Source organism: Leopardus geoffroyi, chromosome C3 (genome assembly GCF_018350155.1).
Source record: "Leopardus geoffroyi isolate Oge1 chromosome C3, O.geoffroyi_Oge1_pat1.0, whole genome shotgun sequence".
Classification (NCBI taxonomy): Eukaryota; Metazoa; Chordata; class Mammalia; order Carnivora; family Felidae; genus Leopardus; species Leopardus geoffroyi.
In genome coordinates, this window is record NC_059338.1 from 19,338,910 (window position 1) to 19,354,900 (window position 15,991).

Consider the following 15,991-nt stretch of genomic DNA (forward strand, 5'->3'; position numbering starts at 1 on the left):
TTTTTAAGTTTTATATATTTTAGATGAATGATCACATGATGTACAAATGATTAGGGTTTTTCCCCCCTAATATGTACCTCTTTCACCCCTTTCATTATTTATTTCAGGGCCAATAATTTTTTAATTTATATAGTAATGATGTTAACAAGCATTTTAATAGTCTTACTGATTTTAATGGTCTTACTGATTTCACTAATAATTAATGTGTTTCATAGTTTCAGACTATTTTGTAATAAACTTAAGCACGATATCTAGTAAATGATAAATATTATAACCAGTGTCCTCACATAAGTTTTCACTTCCCCATTTTAAGTAATGGCAAACATAGTTAACAATTGCTGGAAACTTACTATGTTTGAGGCAGAATTACAAGCACTTATGTACATTTATATTTAATTTTCACAATAAGATTATTAAGAAGATAAAACAGACTAAAAGGCATGGAATCTGGGATTTGAATTCAGGTTGTCTGGGTTTAGAGCCCTTTGTATGTATGAAACTGATCTGCTGCATTTCAGTATCTGGCAAAACCTTAGCTACTCTGTGATATAGAACCAACTCTCCCATGTTTGGATCAATATTCCTAAGGACGGCATTAAGGGAAAAACAAATTAAATTTCAGATGTGCTGAATTGGAGTATCTCTGGGATATCGAAGTGAAGAGCTCTAGTAAACGGTGATCTGTATTGATTTCATATTCAGGAGAAGAATCCCAGGGTTTTGTATTAGTCAGGATTCAGTCGGCTTAGCTGGGTGAGCATTTCCCAAGTTGAGTCCTGTTGTCGTTGGGCCCTAGTTATAAGTCTGGTGGTCTGTAGAGGAAATGGAGGCAAATGTTAAAGAGGGCAAGCAATGCCTTCTAAGGGATCAGTTTTATTTGCATATTTTTCAGACTCCAAGCAAAAGAGAAGTCTTTTTTTTTTTTTTTCACGTTTCTTTTGTGCCTGGTTTATTTCACTTAGCAAAAAGTCCTCCAGCAATTAAACTTCAGAAACAGTTTAAAAATGTTACTCTTTTTTTAAAACTTTTTAAGTTTATTTATTTTTGAGAGAGAGAAAGAGAGGGGAAGGGCAGAGAGAGAGGGAGAGAGAGAATCCCAAGCAGACCTCGCATGGTCAGCACAAAGCCTTATGTGGGACTCAAACTCACGAACCCTGAGATCATGACCTCAGTCGAAACCAAGAGTCAGATGCTTAATTGACTGAGCCACACAGGTGCTCCCAAAAATGTTGTTATGCTTAATGGTATCTCACCAAATATTTATATTAACTCATAGGAAACACAAAGGTTTACTGTGGCATATTCTTTTATTTATTTATTTGTGGTCATATTTTACTATTTTTTAAATTTAAATTCAAGTTAGTTAACATACAGTGTACTACTGGTTGCAGAAGTGGAACCCAGTGATTCATCGCTTCTATATGACACCCAGTGTTCATACTAACAAATGCCCTTCTTAATGCCTACCACCCATTTACCCATCCCCCCATCCATCTCTCCTCCAGCAACCCTCAGTTTGTTCCCCATATTTAAGAGTCTCTTATGGTTTGCATCCCTCTCTGTTTTTATCTTATTTTTCCCTACCTTCCCCTAGGTTCACCTGTTATATTTTTTAAATTCCACATATGAGTGAAATCACATGATATTCATCTTTCTCTGAGTGCCTTATTTCACTTAGCATAACACACTAGTTCCATCCATGTTGCTGCAAGTGGCAAAATTTCATTCTTTTTTGATCACCCAGTAATATTCCATTATATGTATATACCACATCTTCTTTATCCATTCATTCTGTCGGAATGGTTAAAATGAACAACTCAGGAAACAACAGATGTTGGTAAGGATGTGGAGTAAGGAAATACTTTTGCACTGTTGGTGGGGATGCAAACTGGTGCAGCCACTCTGGAGAACAGTATGGAGGTTCCTCAAAAAATTAAAAACAGTACTACCCTACGACCCAGAAATTGCACTCCTAGGTATTTATCCAAAGGATACAAAAATGCTGGTTCAAAAGGGCACATGCACCCCAATGTTCATAGCAACATTATCAACAATAGCCAAATTATGAAAAGAGCCCAAATGTCCATCAACTGATGAATGGATAAAGAACAAGTCTTCTTATTCAACCAATAGGGAGGGGATTGGGAGCTAGATCATTTCTTCAGGCACAGAATTCAAGGGAATCTAGATCATCCAAATTCTCAAGTGGATGTTCCCATTCCAAAAATCAGGATTTCACTTGGTCCTTATATGGTCGTGATTTTAACAAGGATGACAGCCTTTTCCCCTAAAGTTCATCCACTCTTACAATTACTATGTTATGCTTTTTCAGCTCTATCTGTCCTTCAGTTTAGGAAGAAGAGTAATTTGCTACTTTTAAAATTTGAAGTACCTAAAGAGTTGTTTTAAAACTCAGAAATTCAGAACTCATTAGTAAAAGCTATGGTTTCTTTGGAAACATATTTCCTGCAAAAATTTTTGAAGCTGTTGAAATTTGAGTCAGTTCCACATGCCCATAACCACTTTGATGACATAGCTCTGTACAACTTTATTTTTTCCACTTTTTTTAACCCTATCCCTCTTTTTCTCAACTTAAAAGCAACTTGCTTTTGACTGTCTGGAACAATATAAGGGTGCAGCTACACCCTAATCTTAACATTAACAAGAAAAATTTTAGTGTGCTTTTATTGATCAAAGTCTTTTTAAATCCCATTTCTTGCTGCTGGAGTCTAGCAGTTGTCTGCTTTTACAACTCTGTAAGGTCACTTTCATTTCTGCCTTGGAACTCCGCCAACTTTTCCTCTAAGTCTTTTTTGTAATAACTTGTTAAAAACAGGCATCTCCGACTACGACACTCTTTCCTCTACTGGTTTAATATGGGGACATTTGCCTGCAAACTTATTATAAGTAGTGCTTTACAAAATGACTTGCTGTGGCATACACCAGATCTCCATCTGTCCAGCCTTAGTTGTGATTATCCACTCTCTCTGCCGCTCTCTTTTTCATCCACTACAAGTCACCAAGCCAATATTACAGATGTTAGGGGTTATTCTGGCTGTTATTGTCGTAACAATAACCTATTGGGTATAGCAATTTCTGTACTTGTTATTATAGGAAAGGCTGTACTGTTAGCATTATATATGAAGATATCAGGGGCTTAACATGCTAATTATTTATGTCTTGTTTATATAACAGGCAGATTTTACTCAAGTACTTATCTGCCATCCTGAAGCTCTGACACTTAGTACATAGAATCTCCAAGAATGTCGTGGCAGGAAAAGAGAGAGAGAGGAACCATATAGGTTCTACCAGACAGAACTAGTCCAGGCATCAACCTAAACCTGAAGCTTTAAAATAGGAGGACATGAACATTTCGTGAGAGTTAACTATCTATGCCATCTCTCTTTCTCTCTCTCTCTCTTTATTTCCTGTAATTAGCAACAATTTAAAGCTAGAGAATGAACTTTTAGAAAAGTGTACATATTTTCCTTTCCTGGTACACAATGTTGTGGGTAAATGGTTGTGAGTCTCTTTGGGGGTAAACTGCAAAAAAAAAGATTGCTAGTATAATATTTTAGTAGTGTCATAGAATCCTCACTTAGAAAGTTGGGCCACCTCTATTTGCAGGGCTCCTGGGAATGAAAAGTAGATCAGACTGGGGCCTGGTTAAGTGGGTCGAAGTCTTCACTGTAATTATACAGTGCAAATCTTTGTTTATAAGGTGTAGGTATAGGTATAGATATGTATATTAGAGCTTTAGTGAACTATCAATCTATTTAAGACTAAGGTCAATCACAATCAATATGAGATCATTAAAAGGTCTTCAAATGAGAGAGGGCCAGCTCCCTCAAACTGAAAAAGAGGACTGTTTCTGCTTGCCTGAAGGCTCACTGGGATTGGTGAGATCGAAGTCCCAGAATCCACCAAAGATCACATTCTTATTATGAGATCTTCTTTTCCATCAATCCTCTACTTTTTTGTATAAGTGATCTAATAAGGATGAGAATTCAATTTATATTATAAGTTGCATATAATCTAAATGTATAACATAATTTGCAGGATTGAAATATGCATCTCATGTTTTGTTCATTAATTCAGGCTTATAAAGATAAAAATAGATACAAAGACACAAAACGAATCTTAAATCTCCCTCATTAAAGATATATTCTCTAGAACCACGCTTGGTAAGAAAATACTGCATAATCAGTTTAGAGTGAGAGAAGGGAAGCCGCTCTATATATTTCCATCAGAAGGGACTACAGTATAGGGAATGGAGTGCTTACTAAATTGCAGGAGGGGCTGAAGGAAGAGAAGTCCGATAAGGCTGCCAGTAGGTCTTTAAGTCACGGCACTGCAATCTGCATGCCTGATACCAGGAGGTTGCTGCTGACACCTAGACTTTAGAAGGCCACAGAAAATATCTGCTGCAGTCACAGCTGCTTCACTACCCTAAGACTGCTGACTGGCGGAGAAACGTGGAGTCTGGCTGGTCTCTGCCAATGCCCAGGTTTGCCAAAAGCCCATGCCTCTGCTGTTGCCACTGCCAGAGGCAGAAACTCATCTTGCTTCTGCTCTCTAAACTCATGTAAGTACATCTCACTGGCAGATTGTAAATACCATCCAAAATCCAAGCAGGAACATAGACTGGAATAAACCCAGATTACAAGTAAGCTCCAACCAGCAAAGTGTCAACGTACTTTAAAGAAGTCAAAGAGTTTGAGGATTTGTTCGGACCTAGGGCATCAGTGACACTTGCCAGAGCAATTTCAGTGGGTGGACAAGTGGGGAAACCAAGGTTCAACAGTGAGCTAGAGGTGACAGAGGACTTAGTGAAAAGAAATCATCATTTCAAGTGGTGTGCCCCTACCCTAAAAAAAATAATAATATCTACTTGATCCTTATTATAGGTAGGTTATTGGTATGGATGGTGCATTAAATTTGTGATCCAGAGTTCTAGACAACAAAACTCACTGTCAATTCCACTCATGTAAAGGAAAATTAAACCAGCATCATGTCATGGGCTGAAAGAAAATATCTTTCTCTGTTACTGGAAAGATGGAGACACAGATATTATCTTGTGACACCTGGGAAGTGACTTTGCTTTCTCTCTCTGGTTGAGAATATGGCCTTGATGATATTGCACTGGTTTCAGATACAAGAATGTCTGATGCTCATAAATATTTAAGTGAAAGGAACATACACTGTGAATGCCATTTCTTCTGATATAATGTTCTAAGCCTCGATGGTAGAGTGTAACGGAAGTTGTGCTGTTCCGTCGACTCTGGCAAGTTCTTGCTGTAGAGATCAGCAACACCTGTGCACGTACTTAGGGGATGTGGCTGCCAGGGAGAAGCAGCTTCAATTATTCATAAATCTTTTCTAGGTCATCACCAGACCACCTTTATTTATTTTTTAATCTTTAGCTAAATAAATTGGCTAAAGCTGTGTTTGTTTTCTTCATGCCGAAACATAACTTACTTGAAATGCTGCAGTCAGAAGTGATATAATAAAAATAGGCTTGGGACAATTAAAATTTACTGTATATATTAAAGACAAATCAAAGACTTTTAGGGTTGAATGCTATTCAAAAAGAATCAAGAGATCAATTCTTGAGTATTATTGCGTGCTTTTGATTTTTTAAAAATTCATTTGGGTACATTGTATTTTGAAAAAAAAAACATATTTATTGTCCCAATAATGAAAAAAATAATAGTGTAAGGAAAAATATTTTTGGGGCTCTGTACTGACAGCTCAGAGCCTGGAGCCTGCTTCAGATTCTGTGTCTCCCTCTCTCTCTGGCCCTCCCCTGTTCACATTCTCTCTCTCTCTCTCTCTCTCTCTCTCTCAAATAAATAAATATAAAAAATAGTAAAAAGATAAAAAAAATATTTTTAACTGAGATCTATTAAAATAGAAAAGCCCATGATATAGTAAGGAAAATCAAGGAAATGTATGTTTTAGAGTGCTTTGTGATAATTACAAATCTCTGTTTCTCATTTATCGATGGAATAGCTCAGGAGACATGATATAGAATATCTTTTTTGGATGCATACCCTGAAAATTCATGATGTAAAAATGGGGTGGTGGCTTGAATTTGCTCACTTTTATTGAGACAATTTCAGGATTCAGTCCTTGGAGGCCTCAGGATGGATCCTTTGGGATGTAACACATTACCTTCTACTGTAGAGCCTATACTTTTCTGATTCTCACCTTGCTTTTGGGACACCTCAAAGATTTCAAGGTGTTAGAAACATCAGCATGCTTCACTACTACCTCAAGCCCAGAGTCACTGAGGCAAATGTAGGAATGGACAGGCTCATATGAACATAGAAGGCACTGGTCTACTCAAAGTTTCCGAAGCCCTCTGTGAACAGGCAGACTCTCCGAGCAGGACGTGTCATGATAAGGATAAATTTGAAGCAGAACTCTTAGCGCAGCTTTGGTACATACTCTACGAGAGTAAAGGTTTTTGTGACAGATTTGATGAGAACATGGGAACTCCTGAATTCAAAATAGAAAGCCAAACTGAAATTACCTCCAAACACTATTGAGTGTTACAAGTGCTTGTCACAGGAAATCGTTCAAGCTAATTTGATAACAGTTTACACATGTCCATTAGGCCATCTACACCAATGATTCAGTTATGAATTGGATTAAAGTGTTCCTACCTGAATAAAGACACAGAGTATTTGAAAGTAATATTTTTCTATTCTTCCTTTATTTCTGCAAAAGTGCTGGGTGTTATTATGGGATGTTGCTGTGTCCCTTGAAAGTGTCAAGATGCACTAGAATGCTTTATATATTATATCTATGTTTTTATAAGTTATACAACTACATTATCAAATTCACTGCCAATCTGGATATAGAATACAAAATGCATCTTTATGTTGAAAATCAACATTAAATCAGTATATTTTGTGGCAATGATACGCATCAGTATGACTATGAACTTATGAAATAAGTCAAGATATTTTACACTTATTAACTAAATGCTACACCAATTTTATACTATCCCCTTTTCCTTTTAATGCCGTGACACAAGAAAAGGTATAAGGTGAATTTTAAAAGGAAGATCAAATTTATTTTTGATCAGAGAATGAAACTATTCTAGAATTTTTAATACTAGTTTCCTTAGGCTGAATATTGGAGAACATTTTTCTTGCTTGTCTCAAAATATTTTTCTTGAGTTTTCTGAGCACGTTGTTATTTTATGTTTATTTATAGATATGGCATTAGTGTAGAAGTAGTTGAGAAATCACACAATACTTGCAGATACATTGGTATTTACAAGAATGTATGCTCCATGAGTATGGAGTGCATGAATTTAGATTGTATCTTTGATCTGGGACACATTACTTAAACTTTCTATCTTAACTTTCTTTATGAATTTTGGATAATCATACCCACCTCATGGTAGTTTTGTAAAAAATAAACTAATTCCTAAGAAATTCCTTAGTATAGTTTTTTTGTTCATAGTAAGATTTAAAGAAATATTACTCTTGAAATCAGTAAGAGTTTGTGGTATGTAGTTGTTTTCCGTTTGTTTTATGCATAGTAGGTGTTCATTTTTTTCAAATGTTTCATTTAAATATTAGTTAATTAACATAAAGTACAAATATTGGTTTCTGGAGTGGAATTTAGTGATTCGTCACTTACATATAACACCCAGTTCTCATCACAACAAGCGTCCTCCTTAATATCCATCACCCAATCAGTCCATCTCCCACCCACCTTTCTCCTCCATCAGCCATCAGTTTGTTCTCTAAGTTAAGATTATCTTATAGTTTGCTTCCCCCAATCTCTCTCTTGTTTTCCTTCCCATATGTTCATTTGGCAATCTCTTTTGTTTCTTAAATTCCACATATGAGTGAAATCATATGGTCTTTGCCTTTCTCTGACTTATTTCACTTAGCATTGTATGTAGCATAATATTTCACTTAGCTCCATTCACATTGTTCCAAGTGGCAAGATTTCATTCTTTTATATATATATAAAACTTTATGTATATTTATATATATATATATAACTTTTATTTTTCTTTATCATATATATATGTATATATATATACACATATATATATAACTTTTATTTTTCTTTATCATTCATCGGTCTATGTATATTCGGGCTCTTTCCATAATTTGGCTATTTCTGATGATGCTGCTATACACATCAAGGTGCCTGTGCCCCTGTATTTTTGTATTTTTGTGAAATTGTTGGGTCTTAAGGTAGTTTTATTTTTAACTTTTTGAGGAAACTCCATACTGTTTTCCAGAATGGCTGCACCAATTTGCATTTTCACCAATAGTGTAAGAGGGTTCCCACTTCTCCATATGCTTGTCAGAATCTGTTATTTCCTGTGTTGTCAATTTTAGCATTCAGACAGGTATGGCATGTAGTTCTTATTTGATATTTATCTGTTAAAGAATATTAACAAAATACAATTATAGTGAATTTTAAGCTATTTCAAAACAGATATTTTTTAGAATAATAGGTAAGTATTTTCTAATTATATCTGTTGAACATTACACTTCATGATAAATTCAACTTTGTTACTCATGTTTTAATAATCTTATTAGGAATATACACATATACATGAACAAAGATTTTTTGCTATAGACTGAATGACTCGAAATGGTGGTTCACCTGTCCTTGCTTCCACACCTTTGTGCGTATGTGTGTCGTAGACTCTGGGTCTAAAGTTCTCTTCTTGTCTAGCAAAAGAGTGGGATGCAGGATTGAAAGTGAGAGATGGCTATTGTCCGGGAAAAGACAAGATCCCCGAATAAGGGTCCTTGTCTCGTTTTTATTAGGATAAGAAGGCTTACAAACATGGTGATGGATGTGCACAGAGGGACAATGAATTTGTGAACATTAACTTGTGGATGTGAGGGAAAGGGGGTCTTGAGGATATTTGGGGTTAGGGGTTTGGGTTAATACAAAACAAAATCTGGGGGGCTGGGCAGTTGGGAGGAAGGTTGTGTATAGCGAACATGAGCCAGCACCTCTGTTTATCTTAGCTATCCTAGGGGATGAGACCGGTAGGAGGAAATAACCTCAGGGTTGACAAGGCACCTTTTCTTTTGTTAACCATCTCCGCTCTGGTCTGCTTTGCCTGCAGCACAGCAGTCCAAAGTGCAGTTCACCAATTTACCTAAACTTGTCCTATCCTCCTGTGAAAACAGCTTTTCTGCTATCGTACTAAATTGGGGGTGCTTCCACCCTGAATATCTAATCTTGTTTATTTCATATACCTATGTATTGGGCACCTTTGCACCTGTTCCTATTTTAAGCCTTTGCCTCTTCCTGTCTATTCTGAGGGCTCTGCACCCCCTCTCTGTTTTGGGGTGCCGTTGCACCTTCCTAATCCTGGCACCTTTGTGCCTCCCTATTCTTGGGTGCCTATACGGTTTACCCAAACTCAGGTGTGAGCATTTTATGACTTTGTATTTCTTTATGCTTTGTTAACCCATTGGTGTAAGCCAGGGGGATTCCTAATCTTATCTCCCACCTGTGTGCAAGTGTGTGAAGATTTTTCTACCCTTATTTTAGTTATTTTTCAAGTTTTATCAAGATCTAATTGGTATACAACATTGTGTAGATTGAAGTTGTACAATGTGCTGTTTTGATGAACATATATATTTCAAAATGACTACAAACAGAGCTTTGGCTAACACCTACATTACATCACATAATTACTGTTTCTTATTTTGGTAGTGAGAAGATTTAAGATCTTTTTTAGCAACTCTCAAGCATACAATATAGTACTATTAGCTATAATCACCATGCTGCATAATAGATGTCCAGAACTTATTCATCTTACAACTGAAACTTTGTACCCTTTGACCAATATCTTGCTATTTCCCCTATCTCCCACCCCCAAACTCCCTGGTAACCACTGTTCTAAGCTCTGGTTTTAGGAGTTTGGCTTTTTTAGATTCCACATGTCAGTGATATCATACAGTATTTGTCTTTCTCTATTTGACTTTTTTTTTTTTTTACTTATAATCCCCTCAAGTTCCATCAATGATGTTTCAAATGGAAAGATATCCTTTCTCATGGCTGAATAGTTTTAAATTGTACATAGATACCACATCTTCTTTGTCCATTTATTCATTAATGGACCACTTGGGTTGTTTTCATATCTTGGCTATCGCCTGCATCCACATCTTTGCTATGTCTTCATAATGAATGTATCTTAAGGGGTACAAAGGGGTAGACCTTTGACATAGGCCTTGGACATGTGGCTTGCTTTGGAGATGGCATATGGTGTGTAAGAGCAGGCCTTAAGTCTTCAGTATTTTAGTTTGACAGGCCTGAGTAGCTTGCTCAACCACATCGGAAAAGAGACCTGAGAAGCACAGCAGCCCTGGTCACCCCTTTAACCTGGAATGAATAGTAGATCCACACCAGCTTTTGTGGCCTGGAGGACAGTCACTCCAGAATCTAGCCTGCACTAGTTGAACCCCCGTTGACCCACAGATACATTAAAAAAACTTTTTAATAAAAATCTCTAACTTTGGGGCACCTGGGTGACTCAGTTGGTTGAACATCCCACTTTGGCTCAGGTCATGATCTCACGGTCCGTGAGTTCGAGCCCCACGACGGGCTCTGTGCTGACAGCTCAGAGACTGGAGCGTGTTTCAGATTCTGTGTCTCCCTCTTTCTCTCTGCCCCTCCCTTGCTTGTGCTCTGTCTCTCTCTCAAGAATACGTAAACATTAAAAATATTGTAAAAAATCACTAATTTTGAGGTTGTTTCTTAGTTGGCATTAATAACAAATATTTTCTAGAGCTTATGTTCATAGTATAAGAATATCTTTTGGTTTCAAACCTTAGAATTTCCAGCAAAATTAAAGAGACAATAAATTAAAAAAAACGAAGAGTCATAATAATCTATGCAAACATAAACAATTAAGGGTAATGACTTGGTTTTTATTTTTTTGACGTTTATTTATTTTTGAGAGAGAGAGAGAGAGAGAGAGAGAGAGACTGTGAGTGGGGGAGGGGGAGAGAGAGAGGGAGACACAGAATCTGAAGTAAGTTCCAGGCTCTGAGCTGTCAGCACAAAGTCCAACTCAGGGCTCAAACTCGTCAACCAAGAGATCGTGACTTGAGCCAAAGTCAGACTGAGCCAGGCACCCCATGACTTGTTTTTTAAAATAAATTTATTTGTTTGGAATGAATAATTTTTCTCCATGGCCAATATTTAGCAGATAAGAACTTTCAGATAATCTTCACATATCGAATATCTAGATGGAATTAATGGCACATTCAGTAGAACATGAGCTGCTTTAAAATATGGTAAAAGCTCAGTGCCTCCCTGAGAGACCTTTGAGAGTATAAAGCAGAAAATTCAGGACTTGGATAGGTAAACACGGATAAGCTTCACCGGGGAAAGTGCTACTTGAATTTGATGCTCAGATATAACAATTGGAGCTTCTTCATTAAGAGGATGAAATAAGGTGTTTGTTTAAAGAAATGAAAATAAATTATCTACTTCACCCTCTTCTTCAAATTTGAGGAGTTGGACAGAATCTACCTTGTTGCCCTTCCCTTCTGACCCTGGAAAGCATAAGTTAGTTTCTTAGACTTAAATGACAATGGTCTATACAAAAGCTAAAGCTGGACTATTACAAGGGTTTAGGAGTCTTAGGGTCATTTTTTGTTACTTATGTTTTCTTTCCTAGGTGGTAAAAGAAAACATGGAAAGGCTATTGACAGTTTAATATACTTCAGCTTGAATGTCTACCTTGACCATTTAAAAGGATTATTGTGAGAAACCAAGAAGATTATGTATGGGAAACTTCTTTAAAATCTGTAAAGTGTTGTTTGAAGTAAATTATGAATAACTAAAAAAATCATATCCAGCAATTGAAGTATAGGTAGTTCTTAAGTTTATAGTATATAGTTCTATATTATTAAGGTTAAAATACATACTTTTAAAAAAACTAAATATTCTTAGAGTGCCTGGGTGGCTCAGTCAGTTAAGCATTTGACTTCGGCTGGAGTCATGATCTCATAGCTAGTGGGTTTGAGCCACGTGTCTGGTTCTGTGTTGATAGCTCGGATCCTGGAACCTGTTTCAGATTCTGTGTCTCTCTCTCTCTCTGTCCCTCTCCTGCTTGCTCTCTCTCTCTCTCTCTCAAAAATAATTACACATTTAAAAATTAAAAAAAAACCTAAATATTCAAGAAATATTTTTGGTGTACACAATTGTCTTGACCTTTTTTTGAAAAATAGGATCTAGTTTTTTTTTTTTTTTTTTAGTTTTTCTTTCAATTATCCATTTCCTGAAAGTATTTTTAATGACTACTGAAATAAATCAAGAACAGCTAAAATTTTCTTAGCTAGAATTATTTATATATATGCAATGCCTTTGAATACAAATTTAGATAAGTAAGTCCTATGTGAGTTATAACTTAAAGATCATTCCTTGCTACTGTTACTAATAATAACATACCTTTATAGTAATTTTTTTCAGGGAGGCTTTCTCAAAAAATGTCATAGAAATATTTCTGCCTTATTACTACATAAGTAAATGTGTTTAAATGAAGGAAGAATTACGGTATTTTCATCAAAACAAAATAATTATTTCGTCTCGAAAAACAATTTCAAGTAGAAAAGAAAAATGTTATATTATAGCCATCTTAACCAAAACAATTTTTTGAACTATTCTGTATGAATGTTTACTATATAGTGCATATACTTGATAAGGCATGCACTTGTATATGTGCATATGCTTGATAAGTGCATATACTTGTTAGGACAATGGTTAGTTACTAATTTATTTTTTTTTCAGTGCCCTAGGATTTTTCTTTTTGTTATATCATAGTATTTACTCAAATTCTCACAATGAAATCAACAAAATTATTTTCTTAAAAAGTTAAGTTGTATATAGAGTTGCTCAATAAGTATGGAAGGTGGCCTTAGCAGAGACAGGAGACCATGTGGTGGGTCTTGGACAGAGTTGGAGTCCTGTTCCCGGTCTATTTCTTTTTATCTCTATGATCCTGGCACCCGAATGAGGAATCTTCATCTTTAAAAGACTTACGAATTTAGTTACTTTACATGGATATAATGCCTAGGTGAGGTAATTGAATTAAAGTATAACATTGCTTAAGAAATATTGTTTGCGTTTTTTGAAAACAATGTACACAATACAAGATCAACATGTTTGCAAGTCTCTAGAAATAGAGGTAGTAGAACCTCTTTGAGGCCTCAGTGACTGGCATTCCCCCATCCTGCAAAACTATTTCCTCAGCTAACCACATGGCTTTGTACTTTTTATCAATCAAGCCTCTGTTTAAATATTGCTGTTTCATAGATTGTCTTCCTGATGAATCTTCAAGGTATCCTCCCCTTCCTCAAAGCCTTTCTCTAGTTCACCACCTCCTTCCTTTTTCTTCCTACAATGTATCACCATCTGAATCAATCTACTTGGTTAGTGTTTGTTGTCTGCTCCTTTAGGGGTAACTATTCTTATTTATTTGTTTAATCTTCAGTGCCCATATACAGACAAATAGGTTCTCAATAAATATTTGAGGATAACTAAATGGATAATTAATGATCACAGATAATGTCAGTATATATATATACTTATATATACATGTATAAATACATATATTTACATCAGTATGTAAATAATTTCTCACTAAAATAACACGTTAAGAATTCTTTGTGTATAAAATTGGATAAAGAAGATCAAAATTTTACATGAAATTGTTATTTTAACTTACGGCAAAATATTTTAATAAGATTTTTGTGTAAGGTTATCTTAGCTGGCTTGTTTTGTCATAACAAAATACTTTAGGCTTAGATCTACTTTGGGTGGCTTGAACAAGAATTTGTTTCCTCATGGATTGAGGGCTGGGAAGTCTAAGATCAAGGTACCAGCTGATCTGGCTCCTGGTGAAAACTCTCTCTTCTTGGCTTCCAGAGAGAAACTTGTACTTATGTCCTCACATTCTCGCATGGCCTTTTCTGTGTGCAGAAAGAGAAATATCTTTCTCCTCCTTTGCTTTTTAAGATCATCAATCTCATCATGAGGACCTTAGCTTCATGACCTAATCTAACCCTAATTACTTCCGAAAGGCTGAATCTCCAAATAGCATCACATTGAGTAATAGGGCTACAACATATGAATTTGTAGCAGAAGAGCACAAACATTTGGTCCATAGCAAAGACCAAAGTATTGTCACAAGTTTTTTTGTGTACAATCAGAATACTTTCCACCAGCTTTTTGTGTGAAAACTCGGTAACCAGCATATATTGTAAATTAGTACTTTAATTTCTACCATTATATATTACCTTTTTTTTTAATGCCTATGATTTTGCCAAGTATTAACTCCCAGGTTTTAATTGAAGGCACATTTAAAACATTAAAATAATTAAAATTTTATTTTTATTGCATTGGCATTTCCTGGATGGTAATAATTTTATGTTTTAAAATTTGGGAGGAACTATTTATTATAAAGCTGACAGTCCACAGGTGGGTAATTCACAAGAATTATAAAAGAGTAGACTATCTACTTGATTTATTTTATTCTTAAACACTTAATCAGACTTTCATAACCAGAATAAACTGCTAAGGAAAATTAAACACTATTAATTCTTTCAAGGCCAATTTAGTGATCACTTCTACAAAAGAATTATCTAAGGAACATATGAAAAATTCAGATAAGTACAATTCAAATTTTCTATTAAGTTGATCTGGAGATCACCATATTTAAAAATAAAAAAATAAACACCATAATTTATACACTGAATGTATAAAATAAAATTATATCTATTAGCAATAAAAATTCATTTATTTGAATGAAGAACTAATATATTAGAGTTAACAATATTCTTCTGAATTGAATTTCCATTTTTTTCTTAACATTCCATATTTTAGCAAGTTCTTACACAAACTAAGTTGAAATTTTACTTGTCATTAAATGTTTATGACAGAATTGTACAATAGGAAATGTACATAAATAATGGACTTTATGACATGTTCTAACTATATCAAACACATGAGATTCAATATCATTTTCAAGAAATACTATTAAAGAGATAATATAAATTTTAGATTTCATTTAAAGTGTAATTAAACAGAAAGCAAAGCTATTCACTCTTTACCTAAAATTATTGGAAGCTTAAAATTGTTATATATTTTGAATGTTGAATGAATTAAAGAAAAGAAAATGAATCTTGATTTTTTTTTTTCTCTTAAAGATACTTGAGGTATCATCAACACATTCATTTAGAAAGGAGGATACTTGAGGTATCTAACACATTCATTTAGAAAGGAGGATTTAAAATATCAAGAATTCTGCATAATCCCTCCATAATCAACAGTTCCTGGTAATCGTTTACATTAAACTTCTCAAAAAAAAAATCTCAACTGAGCTCAGGAAAAACAATTTTGCTTATCTAGACCTAATTTCCTGTTCTGTAAAATTATACATTTGTTCTATATTTCTTTCAGGTTTAACATTCTGTAGTTTAAAATATAGCAAAATTCAGATAAAGTATCCAAATTAATTGAGAACATAGAGAATTAAGTAGTAAATAGATTAGTCAGTCATAAGATAAGTTTCAAAACCCTTATGCTTTCAACTTTTTTAAAAATTTTGAATGATATAAATAACATTTAAAGATGTACTCTGGATCAACTTTGTCTTTTTATAATCACTAAAAAGAGCTTATTTCCTCTCATCATCCTATGTTTCATATAATTATTCAAAGCATATGTTTGAAAAATTTTATTTGGAAATAATTTTAGATGTACAGAAAATGGCAGGAAAAAAATAACACAAAGGCCCTGGCCCTGTATACCTTTACTCATGTTTACCATTTATTAACGTTGGCTCTGTTTGCTAATATATTATTTGTGTCCACTCACACTATCTTCCTGTCCTAGTATGTGTCTCTTAAAGTTTTCTTTGTCCAAAATGAACCTGTTACAAATAATACTTCAATAATAAAAAAATCGTACTTACTTCCACCCA